Source organism: Temnothorax nylanderi, unplaced genomic scaffold (genome assembly GCF_030848795.1).
Source record: "Temnothorax nylanderi isolate EJ_2023f unplaced genomic scaffold, tnyl_v1.0 TNYL_tig0032_pilon, whole genome shotgun sequence".
NCBI classification, from domain to species: Eukaryota; Metazoa; Arthropoda; class Insecta; order Hymenoptera; family Formicidae; genus Temnothorax; species Temnothorax nylanderi.
In genome coordinates, this window is record NW_027249094.1 from 229314 (window position 1) to 252421 (window position 23108).

Here is a 23108-nt window from a genome sequence, read left to right on the forward strand (position 1 = left end):
TATTATTATTATTATTATTATTATGCACACTCCGCTGTGTAAAGGTATCGATGATGGTTTGATAACATTTTGATTTCATTGGATAGTAAAATAACAAGAGGATCAATTTTATCAATACGTATAATATTCGAGTCAAACTGTATCAATGGCTGGCAGATTTGTTTGCGGTACAAGTTTATCTTTACATATCGCGTGTGGAAATATGGCGCGCTATTAAATCGGTATTCCTCTTTGCCGTCATCGCAAGTACATTGTAACGAGATTCATGAATATTTAGCTCGTGATTATAGAAGGGCGTCGGGCACGCGGTGTAATCGTAAGACGACACGCAATGAAAAAACGCGGGTCTTGATGAGTTGATTCTGTAATTAAACGGTTCCGAGAATACAATTCCCCCGAAATCACCTGTGTATCATGACGCATCCGCATGGATGTGTCGCATAAAAATAGATAAATGATAAAGATCGGAAAGAGACGTCGTGTTATTAAAGAGATTTTATTTCAAGAGATTTTAAAGAAGGAGATATAGTGTTCTAATTTCTGTTCTATTTTCATTAAGGTTTGCAAGAGTATAAAATAATGGTAATACTTATATTTTTACACTTTTTATTGGAGACACGATTTATACCACAGAACGGGTCAAGATAAAAAATGTAATAACTCTTTGACATTCTATATATTGCACTTTTTCGCGACACTGAATATAACTTCAGTTATATAATTCGTTTAACACGATCGACTTATTGATTTTATAAAATATAATATTAAAAAATTGAAATTTAATTTTAATATCTTTTGAGTTGCATTGGAATTACATTTCTCGTGACGCTCATTTTTAATTAGCGCTTTACTCGTTAGTGAATCAAACGATAATCGGGCGAACGTAAAGAGCACGTCTTTCTGCGAGGATTGCCGCGCGTCAAGCTCGGATAATAAATCCGCGGCGGCGGGGACTACGGAACGAAGCGTCAAATAAACGTGCCCCGACGGAGCCGAATCGATCTTCTGCCTCGGCTGTCTCCCCTTCTCTTTCGACCCCTCGCGCTAATTCGTATTCTCCGCCGGTTGCAACGCGCGTCGGTTGCAGTTCTGGAGACACTCGGCTAGGAGCCTGGCCAGTCCGCTATCCCGATTCGACATAAACTCTTTTCAGTAAGTACAATTAACGTAAAGTCGTACACGCGACAACGTCATAGGCCTTCAATCTTAATTTCCAATCTTCTTGTCACACACACAATTCAAATTATCAATTCTTTATTCTAATTTCTAATTCTTATCAATTCTCACAGATAAGACTACATAGGGAAACGTAAACCGATCAAGTAATAAAATCGATGAAATAACTTATCTGTTAATTAACTTAAATATACACTTAAGAATTTATCTTAGGTGTCTCAGAATACTAAGCTGGTATAAAAATCAACGCGTCGTTGAAAGGATTAGAGATTAATTCGCGGAAGCGCGCGCACCTTTTACTCGCTAAATGCACACGCTTTCTGTTTGTGTCCCACGCGCATTCCTCTTCCTTCCTTCCTTCGCTTAACGCCGCGGTCGGGTACACGCGTTGGATCTGCAGATCGAGATCATCGACATCCTCGCTGTCGGGACGCCGCGCCGCCGTGCGCCGCACCGCCGCGCCGGGAAAAGGCCGACGGCGGAAGAGGCTGCTCGTTTTATCGTTAGTGCCTCGTTCTCGGAACACGTTCCGCGGCCGGACAACCTCGGAATGTTTGCATTCCTTATTCCTTGTTCCTTATCTTCTGGATGACCGTCCTCCGGCGATCGCGGTAGCACACTTTCCATTTTCGCCTTTTTAATGCACGTTGCGTCTTTTATACAGAAATTCGCGATGAGAATATCACAAAAACTTTAAAAATTAAAAATTGAATTATGAAACGCCTGTAATTTCTTCTCTCGGAAAGCTTCTGTTATTTTTGTGACGATTTTTTTGTCTCTATCTTTAATAACAAGAGTTCTCTCTTTGTTCACTTTGACAGTTAAATTTTCGACATCAACAGCATCGAAAGTTTACGAGCATATTTATATTTATCGAATAATTTATATATGTTCGGAAGCAGCGTCTCCTCCTTCCATCATTAATTTCCTTAATCATGCGAAAGAACCTCAACGTGTCACCTCACCACGTTACAACTGCTAATAACGCGGTCAGTCGAGAGAGGAAAAAGATGACGGCGGGGCGCGTAGAGTTAATACCCCTTTTTACGGCATCGTTGGCTCGAGAGATTTAGCGGTTACACCCCATAGTACATCGTAAAGTCCGAACACGAGCGCGGAGCGGGTAGGGAAACCGACCAGGCAAGGCAAGCAGGCAGGCAGGCAGGCAGGCAGGCAAGGCAGGCGGCCTCGATCGAACTTCTCGCTCACGAAATAATCCGCGGGTCCGCCGCTTCGGGCGCCCTAAAGTGTCCCCCCTCCTTTACCGAACCCTCTTCCCCGTCCTTTTCTCCTACTGCGTGCGCCCTTAGCCCTTCGTACGGTGTCCCTTGGTTTCGACTCCGTTCCGTGCGCCTCAGTCCGACCGCTCGGTGGCGTGCGCGACTCGACTCGACTCGACTGCACGCGCGTGCATATTGCACCGTGCCGTCGTAGTGCCTCGGTAGGCTCGTAGGCTCGTAGGGTGAGGCGGAAGGCACCGCACGCATATTTCCGAGCGTGACGCACCTTGGACGCTGGGCTTGGCTCGAAAGATATCGCGCCGCTGCTCTCTCTCTTTCCTCCACGCGCACGTGCGTGCGTGCCTGCGTGTACGTGCGTGTGTGTGCGCCTGCATATATCTCTCTTTTTTCTGCCTTCGGCGCGGGAGTGTGCGTGCGTGTGCGGTACGTACGCGTGTGCGCATACGGGGTGTCTCGAGCTATAATCGCGTCTCCTTCGCCTTTAACTCTGCCTTCGATCGAATTCGAGATCGGACCTTCGCGGTGAGTTCAGCGCAGAGGACAGCGCGCTGGGGTTCATTGCACCTTGAACGCACGCGTCTCTTTGTTTGTTTCGTGTGAAGTGAATTTTCCCATGGAGATAAAACGGTAGCGGCAAGCACCACGGTAAAATAGCGAAACTCCTCGAACTCGTACGTACTGGACGAATTCTCTTTCGTTATCTATATTCCCGTTTGGAGTTTTCATACATCAATGCTCCGTTTTCTACATTGTTAGAATACGATATCTTCTACCCGACGATTATCGTCTTCGATCATCGCTCTCTCTCTCTCCTGCTCATCTATCGCGATATCTGTTATAACTCTAGGACACCCCGTATACATACTCGCGCGAGAACGTTCATCGGCATCGTGCACAAGGAGACGAAAGGAGCGCGAGGTTCAGTAAGACGGAGACGGAGGACGGGAGAGAACGAAGGGGGCACGGAAAGGGGGAGAGAGAGAGAGAGAGAGTCGTGTGGTGAAAAAAAGGGAGCGAAAGACACGACGCGACACGCACGGAGCGTAAACGGATACACGGCGCACACGATTAACCGCGTCGCGTCGCGCCGCACCGCGCCGTCGTGCCGGTTCGTCGTTTCAGTCGGAGGAGTCTTTATACGACTGCGCCAGAACGCTCTTTGCCGGCTGCCAACAGTGCCAACCGGTACGCTAACCGTCGAATAACCGGCAGTGGCCGCGCTCGCACCGACGACGTGTATGGAATGTCCCTCGCCGTCCGCGGAATCCACAACAGCGAATTGGTATGAATCTTTCGTTAAACGCGACGTTAACAATCTTTAAGTCACCAGTGATTGAAAGCGACAAAGTGTTAAATGAATTGGAGTGTTGTTCGTGATAAAAACATATAGAAGTTTCGGAGCTGCGGGTGAGAAACGGGGGAAATGATCGAGATATAAATAAATCATTAAGTGCTTGAAGCGGATTTGCCTTAAGTAAACGTCGGTTTGTGAAACGTAATTATGAATGACGATTTATAGAAATTGAGTGAGATAATACGCGACGCAGATCTTCGCGAGTCTCTGGACTATAAATACTGTTATATATACTGTTTGACGACGAGAGAACTAGGAAGAGACAGTTCCGTGGAGAAAAGTCTCTCTCGACATATCGGCATGCGCTGTGCGGACTGTTTCGCGAATGCAGAAAGTTTGCAACCTCGGTAACGGAAAATCGAGCTCGCGGCACCGTGTGCTATCTTTCCCTCTAATCTCCGTGCGCTCTTAATATCGCCGCTCCTGCATATTCGCTTAATATCTGCTGAAAAAGAAAAAAAAAACTGGAGAATTACGAAATTGCGCGCGCATACCGCGCGTCGTGTCGAAAGAAGTCGACGAAGATTATACGTTGTGTTTTGTAAGCAACTCTGTGTGTTAATTACGCTACACCAACGTGACAACATACCATTCCCGACTTCCGGTGGCGGGCACGACCAATTTCTACAACGACAATTGATTCGAGATGGTCGCGCGAGTGCGTTATTACCGGCGCTGGATGTAACTTTTTAATCGCGCCGACAAGCGACAACGAGTTTGTTGTTTAGTGCAAATATAATGTGACTGTGAGCGCAAATAATCATAATGCCGACTTGTGTCAATCGCGGACATTAATCATTCTCTTAAATGCGTTTCGCGTTGAGGAACATCAGAGGTCAACACAACCTGTTGCACTTTAGCAGCCGAGACGTCCTACCGATTTAAATAATCGCGCATTAGTAAGTATATCCCCCGATTTTGTTTCCTTCGACTCTTCCGACACGAAGAAAAATTGCGCCCGACTTACCTCGCTTTTCGTCGATGCATATACACGTATTATCGCGCACGTGTTACGTCGAGCGAAATACTCCAAGAACGGTCCATCTCTGACGTCTAGATTCTACTACTCCGATTATCTTCAGGCAAAATTATTCTACCATTAATAATTTACCCGAATATATGTGTGTGGAACATATCCCGGATATGGAAATGCGTTTACTATCAGCTTTAAAACTCCCGTCCCATCGAAAACTGCGAGATATCTCGAATTATACATGTTCATGTGTCGAAGTTAAAAGCTCGCGCGATGCGGCCATTTCATTATTTATAATGAAGCGTACTAATAATTTTCTCGACAAATATTACATTGTACGGTGGTGGATGTTTCAGATTTCTCACGCATATTATTTTATTGCCGGAGCGCTTTATTTAATGTCGAAAAAATTTAACGTCGATATCGTACGTTGAATCGTGCGAGAATTCTCGTTTCCGTTTTAGACTTGTTCGCCCTAACGTTTCTCGCATTTCCATTTTCGGGAAAAGCTCCGCTGCGGAAAAGCTACGACGGAGAAGAGAATGGCGACATGTTCGTTGGCTGGATCGGCAGTGCCGTAAAATCGGAACGATGGCGTCGTGACTTGTCGCGGATAATTTCGCGACGAGAATACTCGCGATGCACCTGGAGGTACACGTCGCGCCGGGTCTCGAACGGCTGTAACGTCTGCCGCGGTCTTTGACCCCCTGCCCTGCCCGGTGCAAGCCAGAAGCCCGCGACGAGACGGCCGCATCGTTCCCGAATCGAGTAACGGAAATGGAACACGTTAAAAGTGCTGCATTTTTACTTATTTAAGCTTTTTATTTATTCCGAATGTCGCTCCGCGTGACGTTCGCTAACGATGTGTGGAAAGGGGAAAGTGCGCCAGAAAACTCGTGCAGAAATATTTCGCCATGTGCATTTAACTGTAAAAAAAGAATCATCTTTCATTTCTTAACACTGCGCGGACACCGTGGGCTTTTTAAGGTACAGTCGATTTTTTATTTATAATTTCCACGGGAATGGGAAAAAATTTGCAACAGTTCCGGCCTATGTAAGTGTAGAGATCACTTTTTGAAACCTTAAAGATGATACAATACATGAATTTTTATAACACAGAAACACTTTCAGAAACTCTTTGGACTTAAAGGTCCCAGGGTGTCCGGGTGAGTGCTCCGAAAACACGATGCCCACGCAGTGTTAATTAACCTTGTGTTTTAAAGCGATTTTTTAATCACGAGTGATCAAGAGTTTCCCCGAGGAGTTCGTATTCGTCGAGGAATCGTATTCCGTGTGGCTATCGCAATAGAGAAAGTATCGAATTCCGTTGGCCAGGCGAGATCGCGTTTTGGCTTCGAAAACGGCCGAAAGTGGATTAAAAAAAAAAACTACCGCTCCACCGCGAATCGCTTGCCGAAGTGCATTTCGGCCGTAATGCAATGCGCCCTCCGTTATGGTTATGATTTAACGGGCGTTCGCAGCATACCTCGCGTGCGTGCGTCGCGAGGAAAACACGCGGGGAATGGCGCGCGCGTATTCTGCGTTCGACGAACTTCTCTCATAAACGGCATAAACGCGGCACGAAAGTTGCCGCTGGCTGGTGCTCGTTTCGCGCAATCGCCCGAGGTGATGCGAGCAGTCGCGTTGTCGATATTACAAACGGTCCCCGGTCGAATCCGTGAGGAAGGAGGGAAACGCATAAATTAGGGTGACAATTATTTCGGAGCGGTTGTGAGGTACGCAATTAATTCACGATGAATCGCGAAAAATCGATCGCTCGCGTAAGATATCAATTTGATCCTGAATCCAAGCAACAATAAAGTACAAAAAACGAGCTGGGAGGTATTTTCGCAACGCATCATTGCGGTTTGCGATTTTTCGTTTAATCCTCGACAGAGAATCTCGTATGACAAGCTTATATGCTTCGCGCCGCCCACAATTCTGACGTTTCGTTCTGTTATCGCTGCGTGATGGTTAAACACGTGGATGCATCATCCCTGCTCGTTCCTATTTCGAAAAGAAAAAGACCGTTCGACATCGGGATCGAAATGCAATTTCTCTTCTGCGCTCACGTTTTATTTTCATATCTCGTTGTGTCGCTAAAGCATCGCGTGGCGAACTCGGTGCCGTGCACCGAGCGACGGTGTGACGGTTTCGCGTTTTTGCGACGTGGAGACGCCGGCTTTCGCGTGCTCGCGTGACCCGCGACACATTGCTTGATAGCGGGTGTGGGAGGGATACGGGAGGGAGAAAGTGCTAACTCACATTAATTGCGTTTTCGGGGTAGACGCGAGCGAAAAGTTTGATTAAATTCGCCGCTTTCGTTTCCTCGAGATTCTTAAGCACTTTATCTATCGTCGTACGTAATTATCCGTCTCGTAACAAGTCGTTGTGAGAAATATCGTTGCCTTGTATGCCGTTAAAATCAGATTCAGCGGGCGGAAGTTATGATATTTCTAACGAGAATCCAGCAAACCGGAGCCCGTATATTTCGAGAATTATCTCTAATTCGTCGCTTGTTTTCCTGGTCGTTGTGCAGCGTAAAAAAAGGATATTTAGATTCCTATGCCAAAGGAGAAATAATAGAGATCCTATTTTTAAATATAAAAGTGGTTTTTTTTTATAATTTAGGTATCGGGCAGATCGATTTGAATTTTCTTTTTAAAATATCGGTTTCCAATCGAGTCACTTCATTCCAACTTCCCGTCGTCACCAGTTTAATGTACACTTAAATAATGTATGCTAAATGCAACATTGAGCTTTTTATAAGCAGCGATTGGCGCGTAACTTTACTGCAATTTGAATAATTTAATGAGATCTCTGACGCATGTATAATATTTCTGATAATGAGCGGTCCGATTTACGGTACTTTTAACGCGCCCAATAAACTGCGCACTGCGAATGTAAAGGAGTATATGATTGGTTTTAATACGATGATGTTCGCATACATATGCGAATGAAAACACGATGTTTTTGCAACATAGTTTCTATTATATTGGTTTTAACATAAGGTTTCACAGAGTTTGTTCGCACGAATAAAACATGCGGGAAAGAACGCAATAAGCTCAGTTCTAATAAATCAAATTGCGTTAAATTGGGAGTACGTCAATTGATTTTGCAATCAACTTTATTTAATTACTCTTCCAAAAATATCAAAAAACGATTTCGCGCTGCACGTGACATTTTGGACCAACTTCTATCTCAATTGATTTCCTCTCGATTTATCTGGATGGCTAATCTTGGATAGCGTTTCTTTATGCTTGTATTTTAATGCCGCCGAATATTTTTCGTGTCTCCTGAAAGATAAGGATTCTCGAGTAAATTTCTGTATCTCTAAACTAAACAAACTTTTCAAGCTGAACGACTGGAAAAGGAGACTTTTATTGTTAGTACACTATTTTGGGTGCTAACAATATTTTCTTAGAGTTTATCTTCGCGTTGATCATATTGAGGATTTCGTGTTTGTAACTATCTCAAGATTATTTTGTGATATTTGGTCAGATCACGTTATATTCTCTATCGTCTCTATTCAAGAGATACTATTGAGATATTCCTGATCAGACCAAGTCGAAAATTACGTTAGGAAGCTCGCAGTTGTCCGTCCAGGGGACAAGGAATGGAACGTAAACTGGCGGGACGCTTTTCTTGGGGAACTAGTCTTGATTTAGCGACGAGAACGAAGGACGAGGGAAGCCGAAGGTCGAGAGAGAACCGTGGAGAATCCAGCCTTCTAGGACGTGTTCGGTACGACCGACGCGGCGACGTTTGGTAGAGAAGCCTTACGTTTAACCGCGCTCCGCCTCGATCGCGTTCGTCGAGGAGGAGAGCGCCGCTTGTTTTTGTTCACGTGGCGCGCGCACGGGCGGCCTCCGGCCACGCACGTCACACGCACACATACACACGCACAAACGCCGCCACGTAAAGGCGAATTTACACGGCTCGTTCCTTGACGGTGATCGTGCCGGGTGAATCATCCGCAGCGAACGAGCTTAGACGCGTACCCGTCGACGACAGTCTGTTCGACAGAACCTCGCAACCCAATTTGCTAAGACAGAAGGGACGAACTTGACGCGATCGAAACAGCATCGTAACCAAGATAGGAAGTTGTAAGATTTCTGAGATCATTTTTTCGACAGGAAGAGTGAGAGGGGGAAATATTCGTTATGCGGCCTAGATGAATCATTACCATTGTCACGCGTAATCGGAGAGATTCTTCGCTTGCCCGTATACTCTCGATCTAGGCCGTTATCTGTCAAAAGCGTACCGTGTAAATTCGCCTTAAGCATCGACGATCCTACGTCTCTCAGCGTCAGGACCCTCGTCGCGGCCGTCAACCAGCAGCAGCGGGCGAGACGGTGGCAACGGAAAGGACGGGGAAGAGGAGGAGGGGGAGGATGAGGAAAGGGGGGATACGACAATGCCCCACCCCGGTTTCTGGTATCGATCTGCCGCAATGAAAGTCGAGATACCGGCGTTGGAAGTATCAGCCGAACGGATAAATCCAAATTATATCGGACCGATATACATACATATATACATATAATGCATATACACACACATATGTGTCCATATATACGTATACATCCCTCCGCGCGTAATATGGCCGCGTGTACGGCACGCTGCGGGTCCTTTCCAGCTGCTACCTGACTCGACGAAGGCCAACCCGGTCTCGCTGAACGACTTTTGTCTCGAAAATGTCGGTTGCCCGCGCTCCTCCCTCGGTGCCGCCGCCGGGCCGATTTGCCGCTGTTACCGAGAGGCCCGAGAGCCGAGCCGAGCCGAGCCGAGTTCTAAAAAAAAAAAAAAAAAAACGGTCGCGTTATCGCCACGCCGCCACCGGGGAATTATTCCCGCCGCGCCGGTAGACAGACGAACCGAGCGGCGCGTCGCGTTCGCAGCGCGTCGCGGCGTTTGCCGTCTGGCGTGAAACGCACTAAACGCAGAACGCAGTCGGAAGGAAGCGGTTACGAAGCGACGAGCGGCTCGGAGCGAGTCCGCGGTGTGCGCGTGTTCAACGACAGACCGGAGTCTTGCGAGCTACTGCATGGAAAAATAAATCGGAGACGTTGTTTTTAAATTCGCGAGAATGCGAGGTAAACGTTCACTGATATTGTACGTGAGATCGAATCACGTCGGAAGACAAAGTAAAGAGAAACAGCGGAAAAGGTTTAGGAATTCACATTTAGTATCGTTTCACTGCGATGAAGTCACGATTAATTATGTCAACGTTGTTAAAGCTGGCGCATATATTAATCGCGTAATAGAAAAGATATTTTGGGGAAAATTTTTCTCAGCGGCCGTTATTTCATATCGAGAACTCGTGTATGACGGCACCAAATTAAATCAACTGAATTCTAACGGAGTGTAACGCGCTATAAATATATATTACGCGACACGCGACACTTGACACACACACCCACGCTCTGAAATAATTCAGCGCTTTATCGTTTTACATGGAAATCGCGAAAGTTCTCAACACAGACAACAGATCCAGCGGATCGTGCCCGTAGGATCGCATTATAGCTTGCTGAATCTCTCTCGAGTGCTCGGTGGACCGTTGGTTTTCGCAATTCCGCGCGATAATTTGCAAAGGATTGAAAAGCCGGCGATGCGTGCGCGCGCTCGCTCGCTCGCGCCGTTAAAAACCATTGAAAGCATCGAGACCATTGAAACGTGATCCCTGCCAACTGAGAGGCAGGCAGGCAGCATGCAAAGCCGACAGCTGCAGGAGTGCTCTCCGTAGCAGGTATGATGTAGGCAGAGGCATGAGGAATGATGCGAAATTATGGCACCGATATGTACAAGTGCGCGCGCGCGTGCATTTGTACGTATACACGCGAGCAACGGGTATCGCGTATCCCCTCCGAGAGAAAGAGCGAGAGAGAGAGAGGATACGCAGCACACTATGTGCACGTAACGCTTCACATCGTCGCACGTGCGCATGAAAAATCGCGGCTCGCGGAGGGCGATCCGCTTTCGCGCGCGCCAGCGGCGCAATTTCACATTGTTGCAGCGCGCTAAACGCGCGAAAAAATAAAATAAACGCCGGCGATGTATCAACGCCCACTGTCGCCGCGCGATAAAAGTGGGCCGATTATACGGGTCGTTCTAGAAGCAGCGGCCGCGATAGATATACGTGCGAGAAAAAGGGAAACGAACGTGGTAGTAAGTCGCGCATTTCCGGGACATTTTTTTTTTCGAAAAGCCACGTCCGTCCCGATTAATCGGAAAATAGAGGCGACAACGATTGTTTCAGCGCTGAGGCATCAGTCGTTTATTACGCGATTATTCATTATCGCGGATGAATGGCAGGATCAGAGAGAGATATCAGCTGTATCATAGCGTAATACGAGATCGCAAGATGACGCAAAAAGTTAATGATGCTGCAAGCATCGACATCACCACGATATATCGTCAATTACATGTAGAACTCACGCTCACGCTTGCGCACTTCTGAATACTCTGCATGCGTAGATCACTTATTCTCGCCGTCTGACACATGCGGAATTCTAAGAAAAGTCTTATATCCGTGTTCGTAAATAATCCACTTTAAAAATTAAAAATTCATAATAAATTTATAATTCGATTAATGCCGAAAAGAAAATAAATGAAAAGATAAATTTTCAGATTTTTAAAGCATAATTAGACATGTAAGAGCTTCTTATTTCTCCCACGTGAAGATAATTGGGATACACGCGATGTCTCACGCGAAAAGTCTCGATTCTTGTTTTCTATGTCAAATCGACAAAGATGTCCAAGTGAAAAGTTCCCCTATTCGTTTCACTCGTTTCAGTTTCTTAGCTGCTCCGTAATCTTACCGGTTGCACAAAAGATAATATATTAACGTCGCGAGAGAGGCGTATCAATTTTTGAAATTAAATTTCTTCAGCTCCGAGTCTCTCCGCAATTTTCAGTGTCCCACTTGAGCGACGCAGCGAGGGCGCCGCGTCACCGCTCGGCGTGCTCGTGGAAGCAATATAGACGCGCACGCGCTCATGTGCGTAGAGCTCCCGCTCATCTGCACTTATCAGTTAACACATTCCTTAATTAAACGAGGCAGTCGCCCCGACGTTAGGGAAAACGAGTAACGAGGCAACGACGAGCGGAGCTCGGACCGTTTGTGTGCGCGCGCGCGCGCGTACATGAAAGTGTAATTGCGCGGCTGTATAATTATTGAGTGCTATCCGCGCGCGTTTTCGCGAAATATCTTGAACGATGTAATTAATTTTAAAGGGCTCGTCACGCTTCGAGGACAAAAAATACAATTTTCTTCCTAAAGCAGATGCCTCGCGAAAATAGGTGCGATACAGGGAAGCGGGCCACGTGTTTGACACGTTCGACACCGCGCTCCGCATATGGAACGACGACTCGATTCCCGCGACCGAAATCCCACGTGCGTGACACATAGAAGCGTCAAGTTCTCAATATTCTCTCTCAAAAATAGACGGCATAATAATTAAGTCGCAATTCGATATCGATCGATTTTTTTGCCATCTTCAACCGAGATTCGCAGGTCGGCTGAAAGTCGTACGCGCGAGCGTTATATTCGAGTGGCTCTGAAAGATGCTCTCTTTTTTTCCTCTCTTCATAATGTAACACTTGGCGAAATTAAAAGAGACGTTGTTTTTCTACTTTATGAGCAGTTGTTAAGTGTTGACACCCTACGCTTCGTGCGGAGTCTGTACGTTAGCCGTCTGGCGCTTAAACATTGTTTGCGAAGTAGTTACGTCTGCTACATATAATATCGAGAAGTTGGCCGAACTCACGCCCGAACTTTCCACACAATGCGTGAATTTAGCGTGTATGCGACTACAATCGACATTTTACTCGGTTCTCTCGCAGTCGGGCGCAATCTGGAACAATAACAGTATCCCGCTGCGCTACTTAATCGGTACAAAGAAAGAACCTTCGGTAAAAATCGATGTAATGATGTTCGCCAATTATTTCGCGATTTTGCGACAGGACACGATGCAGCAAAAATTGAATTGCATACGATAGTTACCCCGTAACGAGCATTTAAATATACTTTATCTTACAATATCCTATTTTGCGAGCAAGAAAGAAGTGCTTCCAATAAAAATGCACCTCTTTTTTTTATACATATTTGCATTTGTTTCAAGCGGTAGTTATTTCTGTTAAAGCGAGCAGAGAACCACAAGTTTTAATAAAAACACATTGACCGCTGTATTTCTGCATGGAAAGCTGCTGAAGCACGTGTTTCGCTCTTTCCCTCATAGGTAGGTAAGTCCGCGACGTCATTAAATCCGCGAACAGAAGCGAAATTGCAATAAACCGAATTCCTCCTCTCGCCTTAATTAGTCGGCCAGTTGGAAAGTTTCAGAAGGCTCTCGTGAAACGGCGCGACTGTACTTCAAAATCCAGACGGTATATCGTCAGATATTCCCCGTCGCTTTGCACCTCGATAAAAAGTTTTACCGTGACGTGTGCGTCGTCGCGTTTTTTTTTATTTATACGAGACGCGACCGGCCGACGGCGATGGCCGAGAGAAGAGAGAATTCGTCGGCACGCGGGATAACGAATCATCTCGTAGGAACTCGTCGATCTTTATGGGCCTATTACAGGGATAGGCCTTGAACACGTGTTCCCCGGAGCTACGGAGATCAGTGCGCGCGAGAGCGGCTCCCTTTGTCTTTCCTGCTCCACGAGGAAAGGATTCCGCGCTTATTCCACGTAATCGGTCGAACATATTTCAAACGCGGTGACGCAATCGGTTACCTGGCGGCGGCGCCGCGGCGGCGGACGATCGAGCGCGAACATCCACAAAATTCACCTTTAAACCCCTCGAATTCGATTTTGATGAGTAGGCATTCTCTCAAGATTGAAATGGCGAACCCTCACTGGGATTCGTTCAATGTAATCCAACTGTATTTTCGTACCATCGATTTTTCGATTCAAAGCGCAAAAGTGACGAAGTTACATGGTAACTCTCCTGAACGATCGCCCCCCTTTTTTTAAATCAAAACTCATTCTATCGACTTTTCTCTCTTAATTTAAATATACATATGCAATACACATCATGCATCTATTCTATCCATCCATTCCGTTCGTATTATATTATGTAATTTTTTACCAGTGCAGGAGTACATGGCACAGGAGGAGTTCGGAGCATGTTTCTTCCTTATTTCTCTTATCACGTTATATAAACTCGCCCTTAATTCTTTTCGTTTCTATTATCGTCGGCGCGTATCGGCTACCGGCATAGTTATTAACGTCGAAAGCGCGCGGCCGTTTCTTCGCTCGCGGGCAGTGCAAACACATGGTATTTGCATCCGCTGAATAATCATCAGTATTGGTTTATGAATACTAAGAATTCCGCGTGTATATCAAGGGTCGCGGATTCCGAGCGGCGCGGCGTGTCGGCGTCGGTCGATCGCGTTTGCGCTCGCACCCGCTCCTCGTTCAGGCCAATGATCGATCATTCCGCCGAACAAGTGGATACGTCTCTACGATTCTACGGAGAATGAAAGAGAGAATGATAAAGGAAGGGAGAGGAGCGAGGAAGAGAAAGGTCGAGAGGAGAAGAAACGAGAGGGGGAACAGGACGAGGGAAGCGAAAGAAGCTAGAGGGCTGATTTATGGGCGACTGCACCGCGAGGCGTTTTCGCTGCGTAACTTCCGCCAATTTCGTTTCGTCTTGCCACGACGGGGGAGCCCGGTTTCCGGTTTCTAACCGAATAGCCGACTGCGACTCGTCCTATATTGCCCCAGTGCGGTGTGTTACCATCAATACTTCCTTGTGAAATATTCCGTAACATTAACAAGTATCGAGATGCGCGGGCCAATGTATTATAGGATCAAGATACGGTCTGCCTTCGGTTTTCAAACGAGATTGTCAGTGATTTCACAGGAGCTCAATAACGATTATGAATATTCCCGCGTGCGTTTAATGTCACTCGATAGATATTTACTGTGGAACGATTTAGAGTAATTAAATATAATAATTGATGATAATCGAATTTATATGAATGGAAGAAAAAGATAGGTGACTTTGTTAATATTTTTATATTTCATAGTTTTACATTTCATGTATATTTTATGAAATAATCGAAATAGTTGTAGAATAAAGTAGTAATAATTAACAGTTGCGTATTTAATCGTTTATTATGCTTCTTTTACAAGCGGGAAGCTTGAAATCTCTTTTTGCAATTCCAATCTGTTAAAAAGTAAATAAATATTCAGTTATATGAAAAATTTCGTTAAAAAAAAAACGAATTTCAATCGCCTCTATTGTTATATTGACATTTTTTGTTATCTCTATCTACGACCGGCTCGCGTTGATCTTTTGTTTGCCAGTTGATTTTTTAATCTTCGTGCCTCTTTCGATACTTCAAAAATCTCTATTTTTGCCCATCGACAGCGCGATTGTTACTGTCGATGAATCGCGAGTCGAACGCGCCGAGAAGTTAACGAGCGAGGATTATACCGCAGAAACGAATCGCAACAGGGCAAAATCTAGGCCGTGCGACTCTCTGAGAACTGGAACGTGCGTGCAGGTGCGAAACCTCGCGGGACTCGAGGGAGACCGAAGAGAGAGACGCGTATTTCCCTTCTCAAACCCGCCTCTCTCGTTACACCTGGACGACTGACTGAGCTTAAACTGTAATACGTTACGATCTCCAGTTTATAAGTACGATATATACCGATAATTTTTCATTATCGGTATAGCAACGCTGTATTCCAGAGTCACGATCATCATTTTTAGAGACAAAGAGGAAGCGCCGGACAAAACAAGCATTTTCGCATAACAACAGAGCGATCATGATAATTGTAAAGTAGCATTTTATCGTTGCATTGATAATTTGATTCATGTAATTTATGGAACGTAAAACGACGCGTTTAGTATCATTAATTACTTTTATTGTCGGGCGTTATTAATTGCTTTTTCTGCCTGTTGAAGCGTATTGGGATCCGCGTAGGATATATTTTCTTATAAGTGGAAAAAATGTCTCGCATAGGTCAACGCAACAGTTTTTACAGGTCCATTATTTTTTATTACGGGCAGGTTAATCATCGTTTCAGTGAAACGAACTCGCTCGAGGAAAATGCTCGTACATCGATTATATATTGCGACAGGTATAAATGCGTTGCGTCGCGGTGCTTCGCGAAAATTGTCGATTAAAACTTTGAGGTCGGCCATTAGCCTTCACCCACATTACTCAATCGTAACCATTGCGCGATTGCGTCAACTGTTTCTCCGGTCGGTTCGTCGCGACTGCGTGACGTATCGAAGGTGTTGCTCGCGGAATTAATTCATGCATTAATTATCATGGGTACTTAAGTCCTTCGTTTCTCGATATACATTATATACGCAACGCATATATTATTCCGCGCGATTCCTACCGCGCGCACTGTATTTTCAAGCAGTGCTGCAATTTTATATGCAAAGTGTCTGGCAAGAAAAAGAAGAGCACAGAGTCACAGTTATAAATCTTACAAAGACGTATAATAAAAGAAAGTTGCTGCTCCGGGAAAAAGTTCACGATTAAACACAGTACATGGTAATGTACTGTGATATTCGTTCGTGATAACTCAGATAATTTTGTTTCCTCTGAAATTTACATTAAATTGTATTTGCTATTTTTGCTATATTTTTTTCGAGGTTTTATTCTTCGTGTTTGTTACGCTATTACTTATTTTATCATTTAAATTAAATATTGCGGTAATTACAGGGATATGCATTTTTCGGTATTAACGTGAGATAAAGTGATAACGGTAGCAATGACGGGACCGTATTATAACGTTCCCGCTAACACGAATCGCCTGTATAGCATTCGGAGTAGAATATTATACAGCACGGGGAAGATTCTCGTAATACTTTTTGCATAATTCTACTCTAGCCAACAACGAAAAGCTTTTTAACGAAATCTCGAAAATACTGATGATCTGTTATTACATTAATGCATCGAGAAAAGAGATACGTGGTCCACCGCTGGACATTGCATTTAGAGACGTTTCGCGTGGAATAAAATTGCGCGCATTAACATGACTGTTTAACTACATCGGTAATGACAGCCAATGCGACAAAGAGAAAAGCGGCGAGCATTGCCGTTACATAATTAAAGGGATGGAGTATTTCGTGGAAAATGTATTGTGGCTGTGTATGTGGTATTGCGCGGGAACTTTCAGTCGCAATTAGCAGGATCTCGTAATTGATATCAGGCAATTTGCTATTCTCGGATCGGGAAAAATCGTGCCGGACAGCGATATCCTTTCCCGCATTAATTCTTATCGCTATTGCGAATTATCCAATTATTAACTGTTCTGATAATTCGATGTTTACATGCCCCAGACGTGTTGGACACACGTATAACACGACGTTGAATTTGTCACGAGTCATCATTTTTATTTTTAAAATTTCATTTACAGAACGTAATTATCGCATTTCTTTATATCGATATTTATTTTGCAAGTTTGATGAGACACATGTAATCTGAATCGCGTCGTCAGCTGATTCTAAACTATTTAATTCGCACGATGCGTAACGTATTATTTTGTCATATTTAAGCTTAACTTGTAAACATTTTTTTCCCTGCAGCGTGTAAGCTATCGCTATCTCGAAATTTTTATTAAATAAAATCCGTCTGGAACACAGACTCGCTTAAATCTGTCGCTATGAAAATTGGATAGAGGCGCGGTGGGTCGTGGTCCGTGCCGAAAGATTTTTTTAAAATGCTTCAAAGTCAACGCAATGGGATCTCTCGATGACGAAAATGCCAAGTGCGCGGGGGCTGAAGAAATCACGCTCGCACGTCAAATCGTGGATCGAAAATTGCCACTCTCGGGGAAGACACTGACCCAGATACCGGCGTATACATGGGGAAGGTCGTATGTAAACATATGTGTGTATACGTCGGATCTACGTATATATATCTATATGTATATAGATCGACGTGTCTGTACGTACATACTCTCGAGTGAATAATACTCGAGCCGACGCGTGTACACGTGTGTCCACACACACGAGCATACGCACACACGCGCGCGGCCCGCGGGTGGCATATAAAATAGAGGTTTACGTATTTTCTTCTCCCGCTCGCACGAGAGCTCGCGTGTGCGTCGCGCCCGTTTATGTGCACGCCGGTAATGGCAATGTACGCGCACGTCGTGCAATACGTATCGCGAAATGTTTGCCGCGTTGATTAACCACGCGATAGGGACCTTTGAACAGGAGCGAAATTAAATTTGGCCGCGCGCTCGTGGAGTAAAGGGGTATAACAACGAATGTCGTCGCGTCTTTAGTAAAAGAAAAAAGTGATTGGGGTATTGAGATATAATACCGGTATTGTCCCAGCGAGGGTGTAAGGAAGCGAATAAAAACCAAACGTTTTGCGCGATAATTACTTTGTTATGAATAGAATTTTGCGCCCGTCTTTAGAATTAATATATCAGCACAAGTTATTTGAGATTGTTACTATTAAAAATGTTTTCCAATATGCTTGTAATGTTGCATTGTTATTACTTTTTAGTTACGCCACAAAATTCGCAAATAATTGAAGAGAGTCTCGCGATAAGGATAAAGTTGTCTGACGTATTTTATATTTACGCTCATATGGATATTTACATAGCAACGAGACGTACACGCGCGTTTGCGTGTGTGCGTCAGCGCGTAAAAACGCAGTGTTTGTGAATGAAGCTGTAGTAGTGACGGGTGCACATACGTGCGTACGTAAAGTTATATCGATGACTCAGTCAGTCTCGCTGACTCTCGTTACAACTCGCGCAATTTACAGGCGCTTTCTCAAGGGATCGTTGAACTCCACCGAGCACTGTCTCTTTCCGAGTTTTTTTCCGTTGACCGTCGTTAAGGTAGATCAGTATAGAAGTTAACGTCAATCATATATTGTAATTAGCGCGTAACGAAGATTTTTGAAAACCCGCGAAACTGAAACGGACTTAACGTAGTTGAAAAATGATTTGGAAAAGAGAATTTATAACGGAAGTGTGTTTGGATATATATTTACTGAAATATTTACCGTCTTAACGCATACACATATGTTACATATTATAACATGCGTTATCCCCTTTAAAGCGTGATCAGAAATATGAGAATTCAAATACGTGCTTCTGCATTGATCAATTGAGGTCATAATAATTGCATTTTATGTTCAGTATGTATATTCAAGAATAGATTCGTGGTTTTTCATTTTGGGCATTACAATTGGCTGTACATGAATAAATGAATCGTGGGCAAGATGCACCATGATGATGGCCGCGATAATCAATGGTTGTGGTTGATGGTATTCTACTGTCTGTATCAACAGTTAACAGCGGCAAAATGGCCATTTCGTGTTCCCGCTCGTCGTTGCGTGCCGATCTATAATTTAACAAAATGTACCGTTCAAAATGATCGATAGCCGAAGATAATTATTATTCCGCACTTACACACTCGCAAATACGACACGTGGGTGATGTAATTGTGTTCCGCTTTGATGAGCATCGACGAGGCGCGTAAAGGCGTGTTCTTAATTACAGAGCAGTGTGATAGAAAGTTGTGTAATATCTTTTTTTAATCATTGTCGATGCAGTCGGTCTTATCGCGTCACATCTCTTTCCGTTTCAGATAAAATGAGGCAAATTGCGTTGTCGGATCTATGACCGCAACAACGCGATAATGAAATCGGTATAATTTACAATTCATACTTTATAATTCTGTTTTACGAGGCACAAAAGTGAGCGGTAAAAGATTAATATGCTGACGCTTTGCGTCGCGGTATTGCCAATAAAAGTTATTGTTATTGCGAACGATGCCGCTAATTTAAATATCCGCGTGCGCGCGAACGCGCGTGTTATATGTGCGTTATGTGGGTATGTGTATGTGCGCGCGCGCGCGCGCGCGATTGACGTTTGGATGACGGACGTCACGTTATTCATGAATTATGGATACAATTGAAGCGCTTGATATCGCTGAAACGTCGCGGTGCGGCTTTTCCGCGTTCATACGCGGGGATAGGGAGGGGAGGGGGAGTGCGCGCCTTTTCACGCTCGAGGTCGAGGCTTTTTGGCCGTTATCAACGCCGGCAGATAAGAGCCTTCCTCGTTAATTAATGAATTAATGCCCTGGCAGATAAAATCGGCCGAGGTCGGGCAAGCCATTGAATCCCGGACTCTTTAATCCGCGTCACCGGGGGCAAATCGCGCTTTCCATGTGATGAAAAAAACTAAAGGTCGTGTCAGAGCGCACGTAATTAATTGCACAACAGATTATTGATTATTCGCGGACGTGTCGAGAAAGTTGAAGCGCGCGAACGATATAAGATAGCGGCAAGAGTTTGCCGCTAATGACACGGTTTTTCTCAAAGATTCTTTTTCTGCGATCGGGAGGGAAAGATAGCACGGTTATATTTGTTTGCTATAAGGAAGATTTATTTAATCTTCCTGTTTGAAGATAAACATGTATTCGGATTGTATGTCATGCAACTAAAATATTTAGATTGTTAATAGGTTGCCAGTATTATGGATTCTGTATTGTAGATTTTATTATCATAATTGTAGATGTGCGAAATAAATGTGTGAAATTTTATAGCTTTACTGCTTTAATGTCAGATATATTCTTCACTATTATGCACGCATCTCATGTTCATCGATAAACAACACGGAGGAAAGAACTTTGGCGGGATATTAATATAGCCGGGAATGTGAAGTTTGCGAGATTCCGAGGTATTTCTTGCTCGAGTTTGTAGAGAATATCCTACTCACATAACAATGTTACACGAGAGTATATTATCTTGCCGTCTCCAGGTCTGATTGTGAGTGGTAATTTGGTTTATGGGGCAACATTTGGATTGTATCCAGAACGCGGTTAGTGGACTCCGTACTTCACGGAGACCTATTTTCTCCGGTGGACTTGTTGAGCGATATCAATGTTAATACATGCGCATCTTTTTGAAAGAAGTTTCCTTAAACGTGCGCGAGCGTACATGTTTTAGTCTTCCTATCCTCGTTTTTAGTCTTTTCACAATTTATGTAAGAAATATTATCATTAATCATGTCATAATATCTTAATCACAGATTTGCATGTGTAAAAAATTAGATGGTCCGACAAGAATCTTGACACTCGTATACAAGATTAATATTTAATAAACGCTAACGATCTATGTACTATCAGTATGTTACTTGTAGCGACAATTGTCCTGTCCCATAAAAAAAATCCGTGTTACGCCAAAACCACAGAAATACTACATGCGGATGACGTCGAGTCGGTTTTGCAAGTGGCTCGTAAAAATCTGAAGTGCATGGGCGTTTAAAGGGAGGTATAGCCTGTGTCGCCTCTTCGCGCCGGAGAACGCCGCCATATACGATTGTCTCGGTTAGATACACACGTTTGCGATATCCATCGTATCGATCATAATTTCTGTCGAAACGCGGAATATGGACGCGCGACCGGATAGCGACTTCGCAACGGCGAGGCAGGCAACGCTAACATTGACTCGGCATTCATGCATTAGCGTACGCCAATGTAAACGCTTTGCCTACATTCATGTGTTTCCTTTCCCGCGGCAAACGCGATCGATGGCAAATATTACTTTGGTCAATTCCAGCCGGCAGTCTATTTACTTGTTTGTGGTATCACTTTGTTGCGCCGATAGAGAAAAGTCGAGAGAGCGAGAGAGAGAGAGAAATGGAGTGGCTGGTCAGGAGGGGGGAGGGGGGAGGGCGCGGGGGCGAATACCGATACGGATGTGATTCCACGGTTTATATGCACGATGCGCTTTCGTGCATCGACTAGGCGCACGCGTAGTTACGAATACCAGATGCAGCCACTTATCTCCCCCAACGAACCTTTCGGCCAGTTAACTGTTACGATACGTACGTGTAATGATGATGAATGATTCGGGATTAGTCTCAATTTCGGACTACTCTGAATTATGACTGTCGTTATGAAGATACGGAGAGAGGAGTGTTTTCATTTATATATTTCATCACTAGCAAACACTATTATTTTACTATCCATAAGTAAAAATAGAAAACGATGTTTTTGAGACGATATTTTCAGAGTATTAATATAATTGGACTATTTTTAGACGTGGCAAGTATTTTTAACACGTTTGATGAAGCTTTTATGAGAAAATACTTTTGTCTCAATATAGTAGCAGTGTTTTTAATTAATTCTTTGAATGGTTTGAATATCGCTTTTTTATTAATGAACAGACAAAGATTTTCAGAACTAATAAAATGTATCTAAGAGCTCTTTTCTAATTGCCAATTTCTTAGAGTTGCAAACGCGTTTGAAATCGTTGCGGTAGCACCTCGACAAAGTCAATCCACAAACATGGATTACGCGTGAATTTTTAGAAACTGGAGTAACTCCCCGCAGAAACGAGGAAGTTTGTTTTATCATCGTCGGTTCGATCGGAACGTTTATGCTTGGATGCGCAATAACGAAGCGATCGTTCGCGATTCGTGAAAACGCACGCCGATGGGATATTCGCTGCAGGGTGATCGCGCGTGTTCGCATCTTAATAATCCCCGTTCGACCGGCTGATATAAGAACATCCCAGGCCGTTCGGCGTTGTTATTAACGACGCAATGTGTTTCTGTGTTTCAGGTGCGATGGAGTCTCGCGGAGCCGGCTTCTACTATGAGTTGAGGCTTCGTAATTAATCGTGAGTATATGAGTGTTCCTCGTACATGTGTGCGCGCGCGTGTGCATGGCGAACGAATGCCGCGCGCTATAACGAGAGTGCTGGCGAAATGATCGTTAAGCGATGCCCGTACGCACGTATCGTGCATATGTAATGTCCTCCAAATTGCGAATTTAATATCGCGGGTTTTATTGCCTCGCGCGCTCTCGCTTCCTCCATCCTGTAATTTACGTTCGACAATTATGATCATATTAATCGTGGCGCTCTCGCGGCTCATTAATCGCGTCTTCTTCCACCGCCGAGAGACGGTAGAAAGTCGAAATGGCCTGCGGCGATTTTCATAAGCTCGTACACACGCACGAGCGTTTCGTTGTCCGATCGTTGATCTTTTTCCTCTGCGTAACGAGCGGTAGACGCAGAGAATACGGGTCACATTAATATTTCACTATCGGGTTTTCTATTTTTACACCGCAAGTGCTATGTAGGAACTTGATATATATGTATACCATGTGTCATATCCAACTTTTTTTTAAACTTCTCATAAAATAGAGCTTCTTTGAACTTCCGATACGACTATAGAACACTATATAAAATGCATCAAACACGTGTCACGACAAAGAAAAAGAGAGAAACAGTAGAACAGAAAGAGATAATACAAATTCTATTCTGTTGTTTTTTATGAAGCACTCTTCGTACTCTAAGTTTACAAACCAAATTAAAAGTTTTAAAATATTGTTTTTTTTTTTATACGGATTACTATA

At 44.3% G+C, this 23108-nt stretch overlaps 1 protein-coding gene across 11 annotated transcripts in view; it reads left to right on the top strand.

Annotated features, from left to right (window-relative positions):
• Positions 1–23108, top strand: part of LOC139770720 (bromodomain adjacent to zinc finger domain protein 2B-like) — a 150704-nt gene that overhangs the window by 74924 nt on the left and 52672 nt on the right. For all 11 annotated transcript variants that reach the window (XM_071702838.1, XM_071702841.1, XM_071702842.1 and 8 more), the window contains exon 3: positions 22311–22368. The gene's annotated coding sequence lies outside the window, so the exon portion shown is untranslated. The remainder of the gene's footprint in view (positions 1–22310; positions 22369–23108) is intronic.